Raw genomic sequence first — 23,244 nt, forward strand, 5'->3', positions numbered from 1 at the left:
ACGATTCAAATAATTCACACTATCAATAAAAAGCACACTTGCTCAATCACACGCCATCTGCGGTTTCTTTGAAGACATGCTTGAGGGAGTAGGAAATTGTTATTTTCTGATCATAAGGACAAGGAATATATAACAACAGCATCCAAAACAAAATATAATTAAAAGGAACTGAAAGTGTACAAAAGACAACAAGATGCTAAAAATATATACTTGATGGAAAATTTCATATAAAGCCACAGAAATGCCCTGGCACCTTGGCCACCATCTGGTAATGGCAGCTATAGTGAACACTGTACATGTGCCAATGTGCAGGATTTTAATTACACACATTTGGCATAAAGAGCAGTGAAAGTACTGGCCCATAGAGATACAACATCACATCACACTAGACAAACATATACTTACAGACCAATGCTTGCAAACACAATTGCTGAAAGGGACTGGTGGATGAGAACCGTCATGTCTAGAGAGAGTGAGAACAAAGGTAGACATTCTCCAGGCATCTGAGCAAAGCCTCAAAGACAACTCGGATCCACAACTGTTTTCCCTATTCAAACCCCCTGCAGACACGTCACACAAAAAACTGTTGCAGTACCCCATATGACTGCTTATTGATAGCTATTTTGCCATAATTACAGCCCAGGGTGTTTCTTATAATCAAGGATCCCTGGCGACCACATTTGAAGCAACAGACAGATGTCAAAATGATCACTTACTGATAGTAAGGCTGCAGTCGTAAAAGCTGTAGCCTGGATAACACTGACACCCCCACTCTACACATTGCCCATTCAAATTACAGAAGTTCGGACAACGTAGGGCTGTTGCAATATCCTCCAATGGTCTGGAAGCTTTCTGAGAACGCTGGGACCGGTTCTCCAACCACTTCCGCTCACATTCGTTCTCCAGGAAGGGTACAAGGGCATTCTCCCAGGCCAAATCATCTTTCAATTGAAGATCCGGGATGCAGAGATCCACAGCTTCTTCCAGGCGCCGACCCAGCAGACTCTTGCATACTGTGCCCACAGTTGAGTTCGCCAAGGCCAGTTGGCAGACCTCCAAAGCTTTGACAGAAGTGAGACCGCTAGGTGTCGGCCAGGAAGGGTGGGCAGCTGGACGGCTGGAAGAGCGGTGGTCATCTGGAAAGAAGTAGGCAAAACTTTCGAGGTCGGTCTGGCTTAGGGCCTGGAAAGTGTAAACGGGCAGAAAGTCAAGGGTTTGTCTCTTAGGCCTTCCACCTGTGCTTGGTAAGGGCACCTTCAATTCATTCAAGTGAGGAGCGTGAACTTTAAATAATGAGTCCAGTTCTAACTCCTCTACAGAAGGAGAGTTCTCTGCCAGACCTTGGGACACCTGAGACTTTGGTTTAACACCTAATTCTGACACTTCAGCCAATGTATCCGGCTCCTGGATGTTATGGGTGGATACAGATTTAACAGTGTGCTCGGCAGTGGCATCTCTGAAGGGGAACAGGGACGTGTAAACTGTGTCGTCGTGAGATAGGCAGCGAGAGATGGGAGGCGGGTTTAATTGCCCTTCGGAGGCATGTGCTGAATGGAGGGATAGGCTGTATCCCTTTTGACAAGCACAGAAATCCCACTTTATCTCCTCATCCACGGCAGGTGGCGTGCTGTCAAACAGGCTCTCCCCAGGCGTGATCCTGACATGGAGAAATAAAACAAAAATATGACTGTCTCAAATCAGCCTTTGAATTAAGCCCTCAAGCACTGCGTCAAGAGAGGATTTAGAGTTCGAGAAAGGTTAGCCCATTAGATTAGAGATTTTCTTCTGCTTTAATTATATTTGACATTAAAACGAGCAAATCAAGGTTAAATGGTGATGCAAACTCTAATCAGAAACAGAACTGCTATACAAGTCTCCTATCTACTCCCACTTGTTTGGCATCATTTGGACGTTTCAGCTTGTAAGTGTGAGATAATTTTTGTACATATATCTGCACATTTTTGTGTCTTTCATAGTTCTTACCTGCATTATAGCTCCATATTTCTGACCAGGACTGTCTGTTAAATCCCCCTCTTCAGCTCCTCAGCTCCAGTCTTGGAGGGCTAGTGTTCTCTCGAGTTTAACTCTAACCCTCACCAAACACACCCAAATAAGCTCATTAAGGTGTTCAGAATTACTTGCAAATTACAGAAAGGTGGGTTAAACTGGGATTGATACTAAAGTCTGCAGGACACTAGAACTCCAGGACTGGAGTTGAAGAGCCTTGCCTTAGAAGACCTTAGTGGCGCACCTCATGACAGATTTGGTTCTGACTAGATTTATTACCCAGCTTTAACTCAACAGCAAGTTAAGTACCATATATCGTTTCTAGTGAAAATATAGACTATATGAATGTTGAAAAAGCATCTCTCACCTCCAGCCTTGAATGAAATCCTGTAGGTCTTTGTCATGGTAGCTTGTACCTGCAGGATGATGGAGGTCATTGTGGCTGTTCCGGTCAAATAACCCGCACAGGCCTCTGGTGGCGTTAAAGTCCTGACTTGGAGCCCTGACAGACAGACTCATTCCCCAATCACTGCCTGCTCGCACAAACGCCCCTGAGGCTAAAACGATCTGCAGGGGTCAAACGAAAATGACCTAAATTCTTAAATTTTTTACTTTAAACATTAAACCAAAATCAGGTCATGCTGACCCTTAAATATGCAAGGCAAGTGTATAGATAGTGTCAAGTACAGATTTTTATTCAAATAAAATTTATACAATGTATGTATTTTTATTTAATAAACATGTTTATTTATATTTATCTAATTTTTAGATTTTGCAAAATTGTATTTATAATTAATTAATTATTCATTTATATATAAAATATATTTGTTTCGATATCTGTCCATGGCTCATGCATGTACTGAGTCTATCCAACATCTGAAATCATTAAACTTAAACTTCAGTTTACCCCAACTTCAATCATAAACTAAATTCTCATGTTAGTTAAAAAAATCCCATTTCCCTGCCATCTGGTTGTGAGGACATTAGTGGCAATTTGTCAAGAGTCTACATCAGAATATCTAAATAAATTTAGCCATCACAAAACACTTCCTCATTCAAAGTGTGTCACAATGCAACAATGACAACATCTGCTGCACTGACAGAACGATGGTCTGTGGAGACAGAGCGCTTTAAAATCTTTTTGCAGGGGAAAAAAAGCCTCTTTTCCAAACAGTTGAGATCTGTGTTTACTTTTCAGTCAATTTCACCAAGCAATTGAAACTTGAACTGCAAACCTTTCGCAGTGAGCATGACTGAGATTTCCTTAGTTTGTATGTCAATGAGGTAACATACGTTCTACTGTGTTTTCAAACAAATCTACTATTTATACTGTGAGCAATATTGGGGGAAGTTACTTTTAAAAATAATGCATTACAATATTGCATTACACCATGAAAAAGTAACTAATTGTGTTACCTAGTTACAGTTTATGAAAAGTAATGCATTATGTTTCATTTGAGTTTCTTTTTGTCTCTTGGGCTGGGCTTTAATAACAAAAAAACACAAAAGTTATATTTTTGGCAACTGTAAGGGCCCTCTTTAACTGTAAGGGAAATTAATGAGCCTCAGTCTGAAGGAAGTGCGTCTGCATCCCACTCCCAATTTCTCTCAACATGGGGGCAGGAGAGGTGTAAGTGAATAAATGGGGAAAAAAACTAACTTACATTACATTGCTTACTTGTGTTACTTACTAGTTACTTGAAAAAGTAATCTGATTACATAACTCATGTTACTTGTGATCCATTGCCCCCAACACTGACTGAATTGCAATAGTTTTGTTTCAGACGTGAAACACAGTCTTTCCATGATTTAATTGTTTTGTTTAAATTTTCACTGCAGCAGAAATAATAATAATTATTAGCTATCGTAGCACAAGAATGTAACTGTACCGTGACTTTCTTCCCTTGATGCATCTCGTGGATCCTGATCTGATTGGTCATGGATGCTCCCAAGGCCTTGATGGACAAGTGCGGGCGTGTTTCCTGCAGCTGCCCATTGCACATGTCAAAGGTCACAACCTCATTGCCCTCTCGAGCCGCCACTCCGCAGGTACATGCCACAGAGTAATGCCGGCTCCCACAATCCCACTGCCTTGTGTGGACCTCGAACACACGCTTTGTGCTCTTATAGAGCATAAACGTGCCTGTTTCCTTGTTCTCGTAGCGCCTGGAACAGCGAGTGGAACAGGGTTACAGTAATGTGTGCCTTAATGATTATTACACAAATTCTATTTAATTAATTACTAGAACAATTAATATTTAACTTAGCAGATACACAGACAGAGATACATTGCTTGATAGTTATCTTGTTTCTTTTCGGAGTTCTGTTTTGCTGTGCTAAAAAGTCATGGAGAATAAAACAAATAAAATTCAGAAACCTCTGTGTGTGCTCTTTAGATAGCCTTTAAAGACTAGACAGCTGAAAACAACCTCTCAGAGGACTACTTGAACTTAATGGCAAAGTGGAGGAGAGGCAGGAAGAAAGAGTCTATTTAAAAAGAGCTGTAAGATAAAACAAGAGCAAGAAATTGAGCAGAGAAACCGAGGCAGTAATTTTCATAGGACAGTTTCAGCATCATTTATTTTGATGGTGACCGTGACACTTTGCAGTTATTGCTCTGTGCGTTGGCATTGCTGTAAACACACATTGCTCAATACATCACGCTATAGTGTGTTAAAAATCCATATCTATTGTCCATTCGGGCCATTTGTGCCTCTCTACTCAAGGAAATTGTGGCACAGAGCCGGCGTCTGTCAAGGACATATCCGCTAATGAGGCCAGTTCCCATACACTTTCATGAAGATCCCTCTTTCTGAGCCAAATTCAAAGAGTACAAGTGATAAATCTGCGCCACACAAATCTGAAATCCAAAGTGACCTTTTCGTTTCTACCTCATTACCTGAAAATGTACCACTTTAGCATCTGTCATGTAAAAGTCACATAACTTATGTTGAAATAATCACAGGCCATCTAGAACATTCAAATTGTCCTTTGCAAATGCCAAAGAAATAAATAAAAAAGGCTTCAGTAAATTCATTGTGCTACTTGGGAATTGAACCCACATCCTTGGCATTGCTAGTTGTTTGCACAATGATTTATCATTTGAGCTACAAAAAAGGGGCTAATTGTCTAACAATTTGCACATATTTTACCTGCCACAAAAAAATCAAATTTAAGAGTACAAATGATAGATCTGTGCCACACAAATCTGAAATCCAAAGTGACCTTTACATTTGTGCCTCATTATTTAAAAATGTACCACTTGTGCATCAGTCATGTAAAAGTCACACAACTTAAGATACACTTCTAGGCAGTTTAGAAGAATTCAAATCACCCATCACAAGTGGCAAATAAATAAATAAAAAGCCTTTAGTAAATTAATTGTGCTCACTTGGGAATCGAACCCACAACCTTGGAGATGTTAAGTTGTTAACGCAATGCTTTACCAGCTGAGCTACGATAAAGAAACGACCTTCTTTTCTAACAACTTGTAAATGTTTTACCTACCATCTCATCAAAAGTCAAAGAGTACAAGTGATAAATCTGCACCACACAAATCTGAAATCCATTGTGACTTTACTTTTCTGTGTCATCATCTGAAAATGTACCATTTGAACATCTGTCATGTAAAACTTGCATAACTTATGTCAAAATAACCACAGGCGATTGTTATGACATAAGTTATGAAAGTTTTACATGTATAGACTATAGACAAGATTTCAAACTGTTCTTAGAAAATGGCAAAAGTAATAAATAAAAAGCTTTCCGCATATTTACTGTGCTCCTTGAGAATCGAACCCATGACCTTGCCATTGTTATCATTATATTATCACAATGATTCATCAGCTGAGCTACAAGAAAGAAAGAAACTCGTCTAAAAACTGATAAATATTTTACCTGCCATCAAATGTAATGATGTGAGGGTCAGTTAGGGAGTAACAGGTCGCTGTTGGAACATCTTGAACTGTAATCTGCAATAATAATAATAATAATATTAGGTAATGAATCACCATACTCGCAGCTATTTGCACTGCAAATGTATTTATTACTTACATAGAAAAATGATGCACAAAAAAGCAGCACAGCCATCACAGGGAATCAACATAGCATTGCTAAGCCCTCAAAACATGCGCAATTTAGACCCCATTGATGGGGATAATAATTGCGGAGCTATGCTGGCTCTAGCCTAATTATAATGCAGAAAGTACAGTCTCTTCCCATTATTAAAGGGCACCGAATGGCTTTCATGTTTACAGACAACACAGATGGTGGTCTGGGGCCAATGATTATTACACAGGTGTGCCTTAGGCTGGCCACAGTAAGAGGCCACTCTAAAATGTGCAGTTTTATCACACAGCACAATTCCACAGATGTCCCAAGTTTTGAGGGAGCGTGCAGTTGACATGCTGACTGCAGGAATGTCCACCAAAGCTGTTGCTCCTGAATTGAAAGTTCATTTCTCTACCATAAGCTGTCTCCAAAGGTGTTTCAGAGAATTTGGCAGTACATCCAACCTGCCTCACAACCGCCGACCATGTGTAACCACATCAGCCCAGGACCTCCAAATCCAGCATCTTCACCTCCAAGATCGTCTGAGACCTGCCACCCGGACAGCTGCTGCAACAATCGGTTTGCATAACCAAAGAATTTCTGCACAAACTGACAGAAACCATTTCAGGAAAAGCTCATCTGCATGCTTGTCTTCCTCATCAGGGTCTCGACCTGACTGCAGTTCGTCAACGTAACTGACTTGAGTGGGCAAATGCTCACATTCGATGGAGAGGTGTTCTTTTCACGAATGAATCCCGGTTTTCACTGTACAGGGCAGATGGCAGATTGCAGATAGCGTGTATGGCATTGTGTGGGTGAGCGGTCAACGTTGTGGATCGAGTGGCCCATGGTGGTGGTGAGGTTATGGTATTTTGAACGCACAGAATGCACAGTGACGAGATCCTGAGGCCCATTGTTGTGCCATTCATCCACGAACATCACCTCATGTTGCAGCATGATAATGCACAGCCCGATGTTGCAAGGATCTGTACACAATTCCTGGAAACTGAAAACATCCCAGTTCTTGCATGGCCAGCATACTCATCGGACATGTCATCCATTGAGCATGTTTGGGATGCTCTGGCATTTGCCAGTTATTGCTAGTTCCTGCCGATATCTAGCAACTTCACACAGCCATTGAAGAGGATTGGACCAGCATTCCACAGGCCACAATCAACAACCTGATCAACTCTATGTGACGGAGATGTGTTGCACTGCTTGAGGTCACACCAGATACTGACTGGTTTTCGGATCCCCCCCAGATCCCCCAATACAGTAAAACTGCACATTTTAGAGTGGCCTCTTACTGTGGTCAGCCTAAGGCACACCTGTGCAATAATCATGCTGTTTAATCAGCATCTTCATATGCCACACCTGTGAGGTGGATGGATTATCTCGGCAAAGGAGAAGTGCTCACTAACACAGATTTAGACAGATTTGTGATTTGAGAATATTTGTGAGAAATAGGCTTTTTGTGTACATAGAAAAAGTCTTAGTTCTTTGAGTTCAGCTCATGAAAAATGGGGTCAAAAACAAAAGTGTTGCGTTTATAATTTTGTTCAGAGTAGATAGATTGATAGTAACAGGATTGCAAATGTAGGCTAAATGAAGCTATAGTCTAGCTGATTTTGAAACCAAAATTAGATTTTGTTTTCTACTGTACCTTCACGACTTCTACATGCAAATAACCTTTGTTATGATTGGTTAATGACAGTGTACCACCGGGGCACACTATAGTTCATCGGAGAGGTTCAAATTGTAAGAAGAGCAAGAAAAATTCCCCTTAAAAACATTATCAGTGTAAATATATTTTAATCTCAAGCACTTAATGGTGCTTAAGGCCATTTCAAAGAGCACTTATCAAATTACAGATATTAATTAAGTACAAAACCACTCAAGCAACTAATAATAAATCTTCATGCATGCTAAAGTTTAGTTAACCTTCAGCGCAGGAGGGTTGTAACCTCTCCAGAGGCGAGGACTGCCTTTGGTGGGCTGAGTGGAAAGGAAGCTGACACGGTTCCCGTCCCGGGTGAAATCATTAACAGCAGTGAGAGTCACGTTACCCTAAGCACAGACGTTGTTTCGACAGGGCTGAGACAGGAGCTCGACAGAGCAGGATGATAAGGCCACGTTTGAAACCTCCACGACTACATTGTCTGAGACATAAAGATAAGAAAGACATTTTATCAACACAAATACACATTTGTAACAGTATTCAGAAAGAAGGAGATGAAGAAAACCATTTAAAAAAAAAATATATATATATATTATTATTATTGATAATAATAATTAATCTTGTCACCATTTCCAACACAGACAATTCCTAAACAAGTTTGTCCGTGACTCAGATTCTAATATACACACACCTGATTCATGTACGCTGAGAGCAAGAGACACTTTGCAGCGGCTGTTGAGTTCGAACCCATGACAGGGAATAGGGACTGTGCTTATTACAGACAAAACGTGTTTTTTAGCATCCTCGCGGATGTTCAGGACATCTGGAACAAACTGCAGAAAAAGTGTTGGACGGTTGGCCGAAGTCAGTGTAAATCAAACACTGTCATACAGCTCTGTTAGACATGGGTAATTATGCAACATAATATTTTTATTTGTTTAGCCAGTAATTATCGCTTAAGTCATTGTGCATGAATCATCATAATTATGTAGATGTAACCGGAATTACCTTAATTCCAACGAAGAACCCAGTGCTTTCTTTAGACGCCGACTGTGAGCTGGAGGAGTTTAACAGGAAGGTGGACACGCTGCAGGAAAACTGTCAATCAAACCACACTGTCATGAAAAAATGAAAAACTATAGAAATCAATAATGGTACACTTTTATTGCAGCGAAAGGTTTCATTTTTATTTATTAATTTAATAAAACAATTTAATTAAAATAAAATATAAATTATTTTTATTTGTTTATAATTGTATTCATATTTAGAAATTAAATAAATATATTAAACAAACATTATTACTTACTACTACTACTACTACTACTACTACTACTTAAATTAAAATTAAAATTAAAATTAAAAATTTTGTTTCATAATCCATGTATTTGAAAACTATAGAAATCAATAATATACAATTTAATAGCAAGGAACATGTTCTCTTACTTACTACTTTAATAATAGAAATTAAAAAATTAATTTGAATATTTAATGAAAAATTCATTTATTTATATATGTGACCCTGTACCAGTGTCAATAATTTGAAATTGAGATTTAGATATCATCTGAATGCTGAATAAATAAGCTTTCCATTGATGTATGGTTTATTAGGATCCAATATTTGGTATATCTTCATGGAACATGATCTTAACTTAATATCCTAATGATTTTTGTCATAAAAGAAAAATCTATAATTTTGACCCATACAATGTATTTTTGCCTATTGCTCAAATATACCTTAGTGACTTAAGACTGGTTTTGTGCTCCAGGGTCACATATGTGAAAATAGCTTAGCCAATATAGCAAAATATCAGTGCCAAAATATAATAATAATAATAATAATAATAATAATAATAATAATAATAATACAAGATAAATGAATCATAATAAATATTTTTAATAATAAAGAATAACAATATAGTGAACTTTTGTATACTTATATTGCAAATATACAAAATATTTAAAATAAAATTACACATTAATATATATATCTATCTATCTATCTATATATATATATATATATAATTCAAAGGGAAACTATGCCTTGCTGATATGAAAATATACTGTATATATTTCCAAATAAAATAAATAAATACATTTAAAAATAATAATCTTTTTGTTCTTTTTGTTAAATTATTTTTTTATCTATTTATGAACATACTACATTATACAAGCATCCATTAATTAAAGATGAGAAATAAAACCCCAAAATCAAAGAATTGTTTCATAACACATCAAGGTATCTGACAGGCTACATCATCGCAAGGCATTTAAAGCCATATATGGCACTGAAAGAAGTATGTTTGTTTGAATGTGCTTTTGTGTGTGTGTGGGAAGTACAGAGAGCTCAAGTGTGTGTGTGTGTGTGTGTGTGTGTGTGTGTGTGTGTGTGTGTGTCTGTGTTTGACTGTGTCCAGCTGTGAAATTTCCAAACTCCAAAAGTTCCAAAAGTCCAAACTTTCATACTTCAATTCAAAATGAACAAATTGGGATTAATTCAAAACAAACTTTTAGACAAAACTCCTCAATGTTTCGTCTCTGTGTTATTTAGTGTTTGTAACACATGTGGCCTCGATATGACCTTTCCCCTTTCTTGAACCGGTCTCACTTCCGCTAGAACACTTTCTGAACTCACATGAGAGGTCAAAGGGCATTATGACTAGAGACACCCCTCACCAAAGACCCTTTCCTTTCTTAGTCTAGTGAGAAGAGAGTTTAATGGCTGTCTGGAGCGCATTAAACAAGTGGAAATAAATAAATTAATTAATTAATTAAATAAAAAGACAATGGTAGTGTTTTAAGACTCACCAAAATTCAGAACTTTACTTAATCATTAATGAAATGGAAGAAATGAAAGAGCAATAGGTCGAAATGTTTTTCATTCTGTAAGAAAACACAAACTATGATAGAAATGCATGTAGTTATGTGCATCAAGAGAGTGAATAAAAATATTTTTTATATATATATTTAGATTTTCGTATATTGCAGTAGAAAGATTCAAATAATATTTTCAAAATGTAAAAAAAAAAAACCTGTATACATTTGCTTGAGGAGGAAATATTTTAGTATGGTTAGGAGATATACACGTACACTCACTGGCCACTTTATTAGGTACATCTTTCTAATACTGGGTTGGACCTACTTTTGCTTTCAGAACTGCCTTAATTCATTGTGGCATAGATTCGACAAGATGTTGGAAACCTTCCTCAGAGATTTTGGCCCTTATTGATATGATAAAGTGAGTAAAGTGACTCATTGTCCTGTTCAAGAAACCAGTCTGAGATGATATGAGTTTCATAAAGGGATGGACATGGTCAGCAACAATACTCAGGTAGGCTGTGGCATTTAAACGATGCTCAGTTGGTACAAAGGGGCCCAAAGTGTGCCAAGAAAATATCCCCCACACCATTACACCAACATCCTGAACCGCTGACACAAGGCAGGATGGATCCATGCTTTCATGTTCTTTACACCAAATTCTGACCTTACCATCTGAAAGTGAAAAAAGTGATGTGACATTCAGCCAAGTATGGTGACCCATACTCAGAATTCTTGCTCTGCATTTAACCCATCCAAAGTGCACACACACAGAGCAGTGAAAACACACCCTGAGCAGTGGGCATCCATTTATGCTGCGGCGCCCGGGGAGCAGCTGGGGGTTGAATGCCTTGCTCAAGGGCACCTAAGTCGTGGTATTGCCGGCCCGAGATTCGAACACACAACCGTAGGGTTAGGAATCAAACTCTCTAACCACTAGGCCACGACTTCCCCTGAATCTGAATGTTGCAGCAGAAATCGAGACTCATCAGACCAGGCAATGTTTTTCCAGTCTTCGATTGCACAATTTTAGTGAGCCTGTGCAAATTGTAGCCTTTGTTTCCTGTTATTAGCTGACAGGCATTTTGGTCTACACAGCTGCTGCTCACTGGATATTTTCTCTTTTTTGGACCGTTCTCTATAAACCCTAGAGATGGTTGTTTGTGAAAATCCCAGTAGATCAAAAGTTTTTGAAATACTCAGACCAGCTCGTCTGACACCAACAACCATTCCATGTTCAATGTCACTGAAATCCCCTTTCATCCCCATTCTGATGCTCGGTTTGAACTTCAGCAAGTCGTCTTCACCACATCTAGACGCCTAGATGCATTGAGTTACCGCCATGTGATTGGCTGATTAGCTATTTGTGTTACCAAGCAATTGAACAAGTGAACCTAATAAAGTGGCTGGGGAAAGTACATAAACTATGATATAATTGCACATACTATATATGTGCATCAAAACATTCTATTTTTAATTTATTAATATATTTTTTAATGAATTTCGGTATATCACAGTGAAAATTCTGAAAGATGCGACTAATTTTAAACGTGCATAAAAATGTATATGCTCACTTGAGGTCAAAACATTTCAATTCGGTCAAAACGTTTTCTCGAATATTAAATAAAAAAAAGAATGGAAACAAATTATTGTCTTGGCATCAAACAGAAATGGTGCGTGAAGCGGCAGACTCACAACCAATCAGAACACATTTGATGTTTAATGTGTAGATATGCACAGCAGGATTTTAGACCAATGAGATTTCACTCAAATGTATTTGCGTAACACTGGATAATTTTACAGCAATTTATTGTATACTGTAGACCTTTTTTTATCCTTTTCAACAAATCCTAAGCAAAATTAAACTTTCTAAATGACGTTTTACATTAAATCCACAATCAACAATCGTCTATTTACCGTTTCTCCCAGTCTGAAGTGAACTCCGTCCATCTCCACCAGTGAGTACAGTCTCATCGTTGTGTCTCGTCTGATCTCCACCTTCATGGAGTTGGAGGAGTATCTGGCCCACACCACCTTATACCCCACCGGCCACATGGACGTCACCCCAGTGAAAGAGCAGCGGAGGTGGACACTCCTGCCGACCAGCTCTGCAGACACCACGGGTTTTGAGGGTAGTGAGGGGACATTTGCTTTACAGAGGAGAAAAACAAGATCATGAGATAAAACAGAAATACACAGATGTAACAAATAAAACTAATAAACTAAAAACGTACCCTTACAAACACCATTAACGTTGGTTTCACCAGGTAGACACGATTTAGGTGTGTATGGTGAAGCAACTAATAAAACAAAGCAAGCAACAACAAAGTCATTAAACATCCTTTTTTATACTTTCATAGAATAAATAAATATATTTATTATAAATAAACTGAATCTGTAAATATTATTTTATTGAAACATGTTTTTTATTAAAAAAAAAATTAAATATTTATTTAGAACATTTTTCCAGAAGACTGGCTACCCAATGATGAATAACACTTCCTGTTTATCCTTTCATAGTATAAATAAATACATAAATAAAAAGAAATGTATTTATAAAATTATATTTAAATAAAATATATATTTGTTTTTTGTATTAAACAAATTATTTATTTATTTATGCCGTTTTGCAAAAGATCAGTGCTTGGATTTATACTTTAATGGTGTAAATAAACAAACAAATTAATGTTTACTCTATAAATGTTGTTTTTATTCAATACAAATAATAATTTGCATGCATAACATGACCTGTTTATACTTTTAGTGAATAAATACATGAATATATTATTATTGTTTTATTAAATAAATAATTTATTTAGTCCTTTTTGCAGAAGATTAGTCCTGATTTATTAAAACTGTTCAATCAATCAGTCAATCGATCAATCAATCAATCAATCAATCAATCAATCAATCAATCAATCAATCAATCATTTAGAACAAAATTTTGTGTCAGAATATTCAGTCAAACTTATGTCACTTTAAATAATAAATAGTTATGTGGAACGAAGCCCTGAGTTTCCTTCTTCCTGAACTCTTCACGAAAGTTTCATAAATCCGTGAAATACTGCTACTTGAAACCAGTAATCTGATTTGCTCCCTTGCAAAACTTCAGTTGCCAGAAATCGACCCTTAACAAAAATGACCCAAATACTCTCACACACGGTTGATGATACAGTCATTTATATGGATCTAATAGATGTTTGAAAAAGTGAGAGGAAACACAGCTTGAAAAAGAGAAATATTGATCACCTACTACAGATAAGATGGCAGTTTTTCACTGGACTGTTGTGCAGAGAACATATACAGATGTTCTCTTAAATGGGCCAAAATAAACTCTTCATTGTTACTTCTTGTAGTGCAAGTCCTGCTGTTTCAGAGTGTATTACATGTGAATTGTCACTAAGATCCAAATAAAATGCAATTTTCATGCTGCCTTTCCCAAAATCAGAAATAAAACAAATATAAAATATAAATTATATTTTGCATTAAGACTTTTTAAATACATTTTTGAATTATTTTGACATTATTTCAACAAATTCATATTGAAAAAAAGTCATCACTGTAAAGAAATATATATATATATATATATATATATATATATATATACTATACATCATGGTAATATTTGTCAATATACCACAATACAACAGTACCTATAAATGCTGATTTAAATAAATTAAATAACAAAATGAATCAAATAATAATAAAATATATATTATTTAAAAATAAATCAAATAAACATTATTTTAATGTGATAAAATATGTAAAATAAAAAGTGAAAAAAAAAGGAAAGTTTTTTGATACTAAAATACGTTTTGTCATAACATGTTCTATTTAGTATAAATAAATAAATGAATGAATGCTGTTTTTATCCAATTAATTTCAGTCATGTGATGCATAACCTATAATAAAAATAAAAATACGTACAGAAGGAACAACCCACAATTCCGGACCGAGATTGGGATACGGAAAAGGCAGCAATCTTTGGTGCTTCCATGGAAGAACTGCCATGTGGCACAGGCTGAGAGCTGCTTGACCTCTCCGGGCCTCGGCAGAGAACTGTCCTTAAGAGATAACCACACCGGAGCCTGCGTCCCACAGCGGTTCATCTACAAAAAGAGACAGAGCTCAAGAAACTGCAGTTTGGAAAGCAGTCAGAACTAAGTGACAACTGCTCACCTCAACACAGCGGGTCGGCATCTCCGCAGGTTTGTTGTTTATGGAAAATCGGTACCATCCGGGCGGCAGTGAATGGTCACAGATCAGATCCTGTATCGCAGTGTTCTGAAGTTCAGTAGAGTCGAAATCAATGCTACGATATGCGTTTCTCAAGGTCCTGTATCCGCCCGGATAGCACTCTGGAGCTGGAAGAACCAAGGACACCATCAAACAAAGGACAGAATTACAACTTTAATATTCATAAAAGAGCTTAAATCAACCTTTCGGCAAAGACAAAGGTCATCGCTCAACACAGTGAGGAAGAAGGTCGAAAACTGTGCAATTATAGTGGCTTGAAAACGTCACTCAGGTTCATTAAAACCCAAAAGGGGGTTAACGTGACCTCCTCAATGGCGCTGGTTTTATTTGGGGTAAAAATAACGCACCTTTATCTGATCCCCTTTTCCTTGCTTCTAACTTTATGCCGCAAAGGTCGGTCGAATGTGTGTCCAGATCTCACGGCAAAATGGAAGGACAAAAATAGACATGTGACTTTCAGGCTAAAACCTTTTTAATCCCTTGCCATTTCCTCAGACAGCACATCTGTAATACCTTACTCTTCTCCTCCATGTATTTCAGAGACAAAATGGGTCAGATGTCACTATTGCAGCGTATTATTAGGGGAAAGAAGATTGACAGGACCTGTCTCACTTTTTGTATGAGGACACCTAAGGCTAGCAGTACACTGCTAATCCTCCAATGCTCCCCCTGCACATGCTAACAGAAAGCTTGTGCCAGATGTCATGCCATCTCTGCCAGTGAACGTGGGAAGCTGAGAGAGGGCAGATATCAGACATTACAGACAAAAAATACTTGTGGGAAAATGTAGACTTTAGACAGTACACAGGACGTTTAGTTAGAACTAATGTCAGGGCAGCACAACAAAATAATAATAAAAAAAACTAAGAAGACAGAACAAAAACAAAACAAAAATGTTAGCAAAGCTCAAAAAAAAAAAAAAACTAACTATTGCATTGCAAACAACAAAAAAACACAAATAAATAAATTATATATATATATAACACAAGCAAAACACAACCAAACAGAAATTTATATATATTGTAAAATATTGTAGCATTATTTGCAGCATTAACCATCTAAAAGCATCTGGAACACTTTAGCAACCACCTAGCAACACTAATATTTTGACACAGCAAACACTAACATTTGACACAAGTTTTACACAGAAAGCACTCACATTTTCATCAAAAAATATTAAGAACTAGTTTAACCTGCATCTCTCAGTGATGTGTCAAATACAGACTTTGTTCAAAGAAACATGTTTCCACTAACCATCTGAAAGTCCTCATAAAGAATAATGGCAAGTGACCTTTGACAAGTGTGGAAAAGAGCAGAAAATCTCTCCTCTAATCGTGTTTGCTTTCCAGAGGGAAGACGAGGCCAGGCTGAGAGGACTTTCTGCCCCACTGGAGCACTGATGAGATCATGTCTCGGCTGGTTTAGGGTCCATAATGCCCTGCTCTTTCCAGCCTAATTCAAGGATCATTACTCTGCAATTACGTCTTAAGTTTTACTCTTAGAGGTGTAATGGGGCAAGATGAAGATAAAGACATTTAAGTGTTCATTTTATAAATTCTTAATAATGGTTTGGTGGGGAGATGGAGGGATGATTTGAGGGGACGTTTGTTAAGGGGAGTTAATGGAGTTTCAAGGTGGCCGGCTTAAAGATAAGATGAAAGTAACAGCAGCTACTGGGTGTTTGCTTTACTTTCCATGCAAACATATGCCATTCATACATTCAGAAAGACATATGTTTTAAATCTTCACTGTGAAGTTTTATTTGTCTTACATAAAATAATCATGATCATTATCATCAACATAACTGAAATAAAAAAGCAAAGAAAAATTCCAACCATAAAATTAAATTAAATGTAAATTAAAATGTAATTATACATGACAACAATAAAAGAATTACAGCAGCAAAGTGACATCACATTGTAAAATTAAATAATACTAAAATAAAAAAAGATATCATGTAAGATCATAACTGTAAAATACAATATAATAAAATTAAATAAAAATGATAACAAAGAAGTGACATCACAACTGTAAAATGAAACACGGTACAATAAAATAAAAAAAGACAACAGAAAAGTGACATCCCAGTTGTAAAATAAAAACAAATAAAACAAAATAAAAATGACAACCGAAAAGTGACATCACAATTGCAAAATAAAATACAGTAAAATAAAACAAAATTGACTACAGAATAAGTGACAACATAAATGACATCACAATGGTAAAAAAAAGTATAACAACAGCAAAGTGACATCACAACTGTAATATATATATATATATATATGCAAAGTTAGTTCCCTTGATTAGTTAATTCTGTTCACCTGTGTCCTGTTAATTAAGCCATTAGTTCCTCTCTTACGTTTATATAAATATTCCTTGTTTAGTTCTCTCAGTTGTTGGTTATTGTTTGTATACACATCTTTGGTTTGCATTTCTCCTGGATTCCTGTTTGTGTTCCTGTGGATTACTATTAAATTTTATGTTATTACTCTCCTGTGTTGTGCGCTCGATCTCCCACCCACAGGTGTGACACATACAAAATCTCAATTGTAAGATATAAAATATTATATAAATACATCATGACAAACCAAAAACTAAATAGACAACTCAAAACTCAACTTCTACAGAGCAAAAACTAACGGATAAGGACAGTGCCGATCCTGACCTCCCTGGGGCCCTAAGCAAAATTCTGCTAAGGGGCCCTCTAACTGACCCGTGACGCCGTGAGCTATGTAAACCATTTGCCATTGCCACACAGTCACACCTGACACTTCAGTGATCCCAATACAATCCTCCCTCCTTTAAACAAAACAGTCGACAATATATAACAACAATATAGAACAGAATGAGGTTCAAACAAACAATATTTATTGAATAGAGTATTTCCTATAGAATATTAAGATAACAAGTGAATATTATTAAGTAAGTGAATATTAACGTAAACATAAATAAGAAGAAAACTAAATTGGAAAAATCATATATCTATATCTATATAACTATATATCTATATATATATATATCTATATATCTATATATATATAAATTTATATAATTAATATTACTATTGTTGTGGTTGTTGATGATAATAATAACTATATAATAATAAAATACTCAAAATATATAAAGTCATTTATTATAAATTACATAATCTTACAGAAACAGGAGAGATAAAACTCAGTCCTCATAAAGTCTGTTAAGACGGGGGGCCAATCTGCTGGGTCATTTGGTGGAGCGGAAACTGTTCTATTTGGGTCTGAGCTGCTTGTATCTGCTGCTGGCTGTACACCTCTGGTTGTGCTAGTACTGACTGAGGCTGCCTGTACTTCACCTGGGTCTGTCACTGTGTTCGTACTTTCTGAAGACGGCTGTACTGTATTTGCTGAAGCTGGCTGTTCTGGGTCTGTGCTACTACTGGCTGAGGCTGGATGTGTATCAACTGAGTCTGTGCTTGTACTGGCTGATGGTCCAGCATCTCCTCTACTGACAAACTTAAGCATAGCACCTGCAAATTATAGATAACTCGTTTTATAAGCTGCATCAGACCCATTCAAACTGGCTCCCAATTTTCTTTTATACATTTTCAAATATAAAATACTATTTATACTATGGCTTGGCTCTTGTAATATTTAACTAGTGAACTAGTTATGCAGATATCAATAATCCCTGTGAGTGATGACATCATTGATATCAAGAATGAACTTTTGTACAAGTTAACATGTAATTCCTGATATCAAAAATAGACATTGGTAGATAAAAATGAAACTAAGTATTACTATTAGCTATTAGTATTAATATTATTAGTATTAGCTATTATTGACTAACTATTAGTAAAAATAATCAAGAATTCACATTGCAAATAGTAAACAAATTTAATGCTTGATATCAAAAATGCATAAGCTGTGAATGAATAAAAGCTAAAATGGCTTGCCATAGCATGTTAAAGGTTTTTTTTATTTTTGTAATATATATGGTGAAGCAATTCTTGATTTATGGTTATTATTAACTGAGGGATGTGCATTCACACATTGACCAGTATGTCCAGCTAATCAACATTTTAAATTCAATATAGCCTATAAATCAAGTCAATCACTGTCAAATTATCAATACATTGCTTTCCATCTTGCATAATTAGTGCAGTGCAGTTGTATAGCGTTTTTAACTACACATTGACTGAGACTAGATAATCAGTGTCTTGTTTTAAAAGTATGTATGTATAATGTGCACTTTTGATGAGGAGTGACATCATTCTCGCCCATATATTGTACAGTCTGTCTGGTCTCCACATATATTTCTGCTTGAAAAATGCGCATTTCATTTCGTGCATGCGCATATGAACGCATGATAACACGCGACGCGGTTATCTTTTCCGAGCTGCAGTAAACAAACACCGTTGCACTTTGTCGTTTATCAAAAACAAACGTAATAAATAATTGTATTTTACTCTCACTTTTGTCAGGCACAAAGTGATGCAAGAGATGCACTGCCTGCCTGCCCAGCTAGGTTAGGAAGACCGAAAAAACACAACAGAAATGCACATAAACTAAAGTATAAACTTTACTTTGCTGACCTCAAACTTAGAGAGGAGAGAAGACAAGTTTACCTGATTGTTGTTCCCGCAGTTCACTTTCATGGGTTTTTTTTCCTCTTTTCGTGGCCAGAGGATAGTTTCGCTTCATTTTGTCATGGATGTTGTAAACATTAATTGACGGTGACGTGACGCGCTATGACACGAGGAGGAGGCGGGGCCTTGAGTAATTTGCGGGGCCCTACGCAGCTTGCGTAGTGAGCGTATAGGGCTGATCGGCTCTGGATAAGGATACTGGTGAACGAACAAGCTGCAAATATTCTTATTTTAAGCACATAGTGTTCAAGGATTCTTAAAGCTGGAGAACTTTAAAACAAGTTCATCCAGTATGTGTGGATGAGAGGGTTGCAGGGCTGCTAAATGTGAATTATCTGTTGTGACAGTCTGCATCTCAGCCGAATGAAGAGCTGATTACACTCTCCAGCCCTAGAGAGAGATTTGTTCAAACAATTGGTTTGTTGGGTCTTGGTCTGTTGCATTTATGAAATATCAGTGACCACAGGAAACTGTCCTCGATATTAAAGCGAAACATCTTCACAGTTGCAAACGCACTCACCTGTTTCCTCCTCTTGCTCAGCCAGGAATTCGCCCAAACCCTGAGGGATCGGTAATGTCTATTTTTCACTCGATTGTGTTGAGTGAGGCTTATGAGGGATGAGATCACATGATCCAAACACACAGCTGTCAGACATTTAAAAGTCAAAGCTGATGATTCACTGAAGAAATATCACTGAGAAAGACTCGCTCACGGTTTGCTGAGTGAAAGGACTCCGCTGGAAGGTCATTGTGCAAGAAAGCTTTGTTTATCCCTAAAACTCCAAGCAACAGGAACATTATCTGCCAATATTAGTAGCACAAAATAATTAATATACAATCATGACAAAACTTTAGAATCCCATTCATTACAATAATGTCCATTCTTTTGACACTAACAAATAAAGTGTAACCAAAAATCACCCTATGCCTGATATAGATAAAGTGCTAAAATATTTTGCAATCGACTGAATGTATTTTCATTTATTTATTTTTTATCGTTAGATTTGTGATTTTTATCTGTACCTTGTGATCATAAAACTCACTGCAGGATATGAACATATTTGAATGAACAAACTGTCACAAGGTTAGTCGAATTAAAAATACAATTTAATTCAAATAACAACCCAGTTTATAAAAAAAAGAGCAAAAAGCAAAACAATATACAGAAGTGTAATACACAGTATATGCTGGCCGTAAATGAGTGCATTACACATGTCTATAACGTGTAATGGCACTGAGGCCTGAGCTGGAGGAAAGGACAGTAAAGATATCACAGCTTTACTAATCAGTCTGACCCCACAAGCATGAGGCTCACATTCCCACAATTACTGCACCCCTGAGGCTTAATACTCACCTACTGACTGCTCTTGTGACTGCTCAAACATCTGCACACAGAAAGAGAGAGACTGTGCGTGCGTGCACGCGCGCGAGAGCAATAGCGCGTCCTCTTCGCCGCAGAACACGTTAATTCAGTCTGAACTGCGCAGACAGACTCTCCATTTGATGCGCAGAGTTTCACAGATTTCTAACAGCTGTTCAATCCTTCTTGAGAACCTGGATATTGAGCACTAATGAAAACAATGTCTTGCGTATTGAAAGCACATTAATCTCAACACCATGTTCCTGCCTGACGCAGCCAGACAAAAATCTTATGCACCACTTTGAAACTATGTTATGAGCTAAAATAAAAGTGAAATAAAATCAAACAGCCTACATATTAATAAAAACAAAACAATGCAGTCAAATAAATAGATAAATAAATAATAAAGAACAATCAAGTATTTCAAACTGTTTTTATGAGGTTAGTTTAAAACAAAATACAATGAAAACAGTAACATCATAAATAATGACAAAATAAAATAATTGAAAAATAAATAAACACTTGCAACATTTTTGTGCACAAGGTTTGTGGATCTTTAACTTTTGAACTGGGAATATGGCAATTTTTTTTGAGTAAAAGATCAAACATTGCATTTCAACATTCAAAGCTTAAAAGTTGCATGCGTAACTAATGAAATTCTAAATATAGGCTTCTTATTTCCATTAGTAGCGCAGTCTGCTTCGCGATACAGAAACCATCGCCTTAAACGTGCGCAAAAGGAGTCGTTGCGCCAAATGCGCCCAAAACATTGTTAGTATTCACTATAAGCGTGTTTTTGACTTACCTGGTTGCCCAGATAACATCAGCGGTAGTAAACATAAGCACCAGATGCAGATCGATGACTTTAAAAGGACGTTAAAAAGTTCCATGCTTGAGTATCACAGTTGCGCGTTTTTCCAAAGGGATCCCATCGGAGAGTTTGGGGCAGTTTACACAGAAAAAAAAAAAAAAGTTTGCGGGGTGATTGAACACTCTGCTTCTGATGCTGGCATGTATTCCTCCCAAAACTAAGGAAGATTCCTTGCGCACAATATATTTTCCTTCATTTATGGGCAGTGAGAGGAGTCCTGGACTATTTCCCCTCGTGTGTGTGTAAACAGTCAGCTGTCTCGAGCAGTGAAGGGGCACTCGAGTCACAAGCCCTCAATTGACTGGAGAGTAGGGCACTGACGGGGTCTCTCTAATGAAACAAACTCGCGAAAAGCAATGAAAAGCTCAGAGAAAGGCATTTTACCGAAACTAAAATGGAGAAAAGATGATTATTTCCACATTAAATCAGGTGAAAGCGCTTTTCCATGGGGTTATGTTTCTGCTCAAGGCTTCACATCCTAAAAAAAGGTGTTTCACAGAGAATGGGCCACAGAGTTTATGTCTTTATATGTTACTATCTGATGTAGCCTATGCTTCTGACCTGACGGGTCATAGGTTTTTTTTTAGGGTTATGGAGAGAAAAACTATGCTAAATGCACCACAGCTAATGCATACGAGAGCAAAGAAATACAGATAAACAAAAACAAATAAAAATGATATCATTTTATTATTTATTACAGCATGAAATGGCAATATATATATATATATATATATATATATATATATATATATATATACAATCTACAATTTTCATAGTCATGAAAATAAAGAAAACTCTTTGAATGAGAAGGTGTGTCCAAACTTTTGGTCTGTACTGTATATATATGTGTGTGTGTGTGTGTGTGTGAGAGAGTGTTAATATTTAGGCCTATACTGTATCGTATTTATAATAAATTGAGAAAAGAGAAGTCCACCTCACAGCTGTAATTCTATAGGAACAATATAGCTGGAATCACTTTCAGAAAGATCAAAATCAACCAGAATGAATGTACTTTTTTAACAATATAGTCAACACTACAAAATAAAGTATTATTGTAAACAACAGCAAAAAAACGCATAAATCCAGAAGAAAATAATGGGATTAGACAACACCTGACAAACAAGCACAGGCCCATTGTACTCGAGTTAAAAAGCCACATGATAACCAGTTAGGACAAGAAACAGGAGGCAATAATGACAAGAAATATGACAGCCTTCATAATAAGAGCCAGAACATAAACCATTAATTTGTAGCTAAATTGACCAGTCTCTCTCTCTCTCTCTCTCTCTCTCTCTCTCTCTCTCTCTCTCTCTCTCTGTGTCCAATCTGTATATATCTTCTTAGCCTGGCTAAAAATGGTTGTGCTACTTAAAGAAGTGTGAAAATGTGGAAAAATAAGAATAAAGGGGGTAGCATGGACTAATAACTATAAATGTGTGGCAAATTGTAATCATGAGTGGATGACTCTATGTTTGAGTTTTTTTTTTTTAATTTATTTTATTTTATTTTTTTCGTGGTAAGTTTTGAATCCTAACACATGTACAATATCTTCAAAGCCCCCAGACGGACTTCATTTGACCTCTGTT

At 36.7% G+C, this 23,244-nt stretch overlaps 1 pseudogene; it reads right to left on the minus strand.

Moving 5' to 3' along the window:
- LOC132131371 (von Willebrand factor D and EGF domain-containing protein-like) overlaps positions 1-21,677 on the minus strand; it is a 69,722-nt pseudogene extending 48,045 nt beyond the window's left edge.
- Positions 21,678-23,244: the final 1,567 nt, after the last annotated feature.

The sequence above is a fragment of the Carassius carassius genome, chromosome 48, assembly GCF_963082965.1.
Source record: "Carassius carassius chromosome 48, fCarCar2.1, whole genome shotgun sequence".
Lineage (NCBI taxonomy): Eukaryota > Metazoa > Chordata > Actinopteri > Cypriniformes > Cyprinidae > Carassius > Carassius carassius.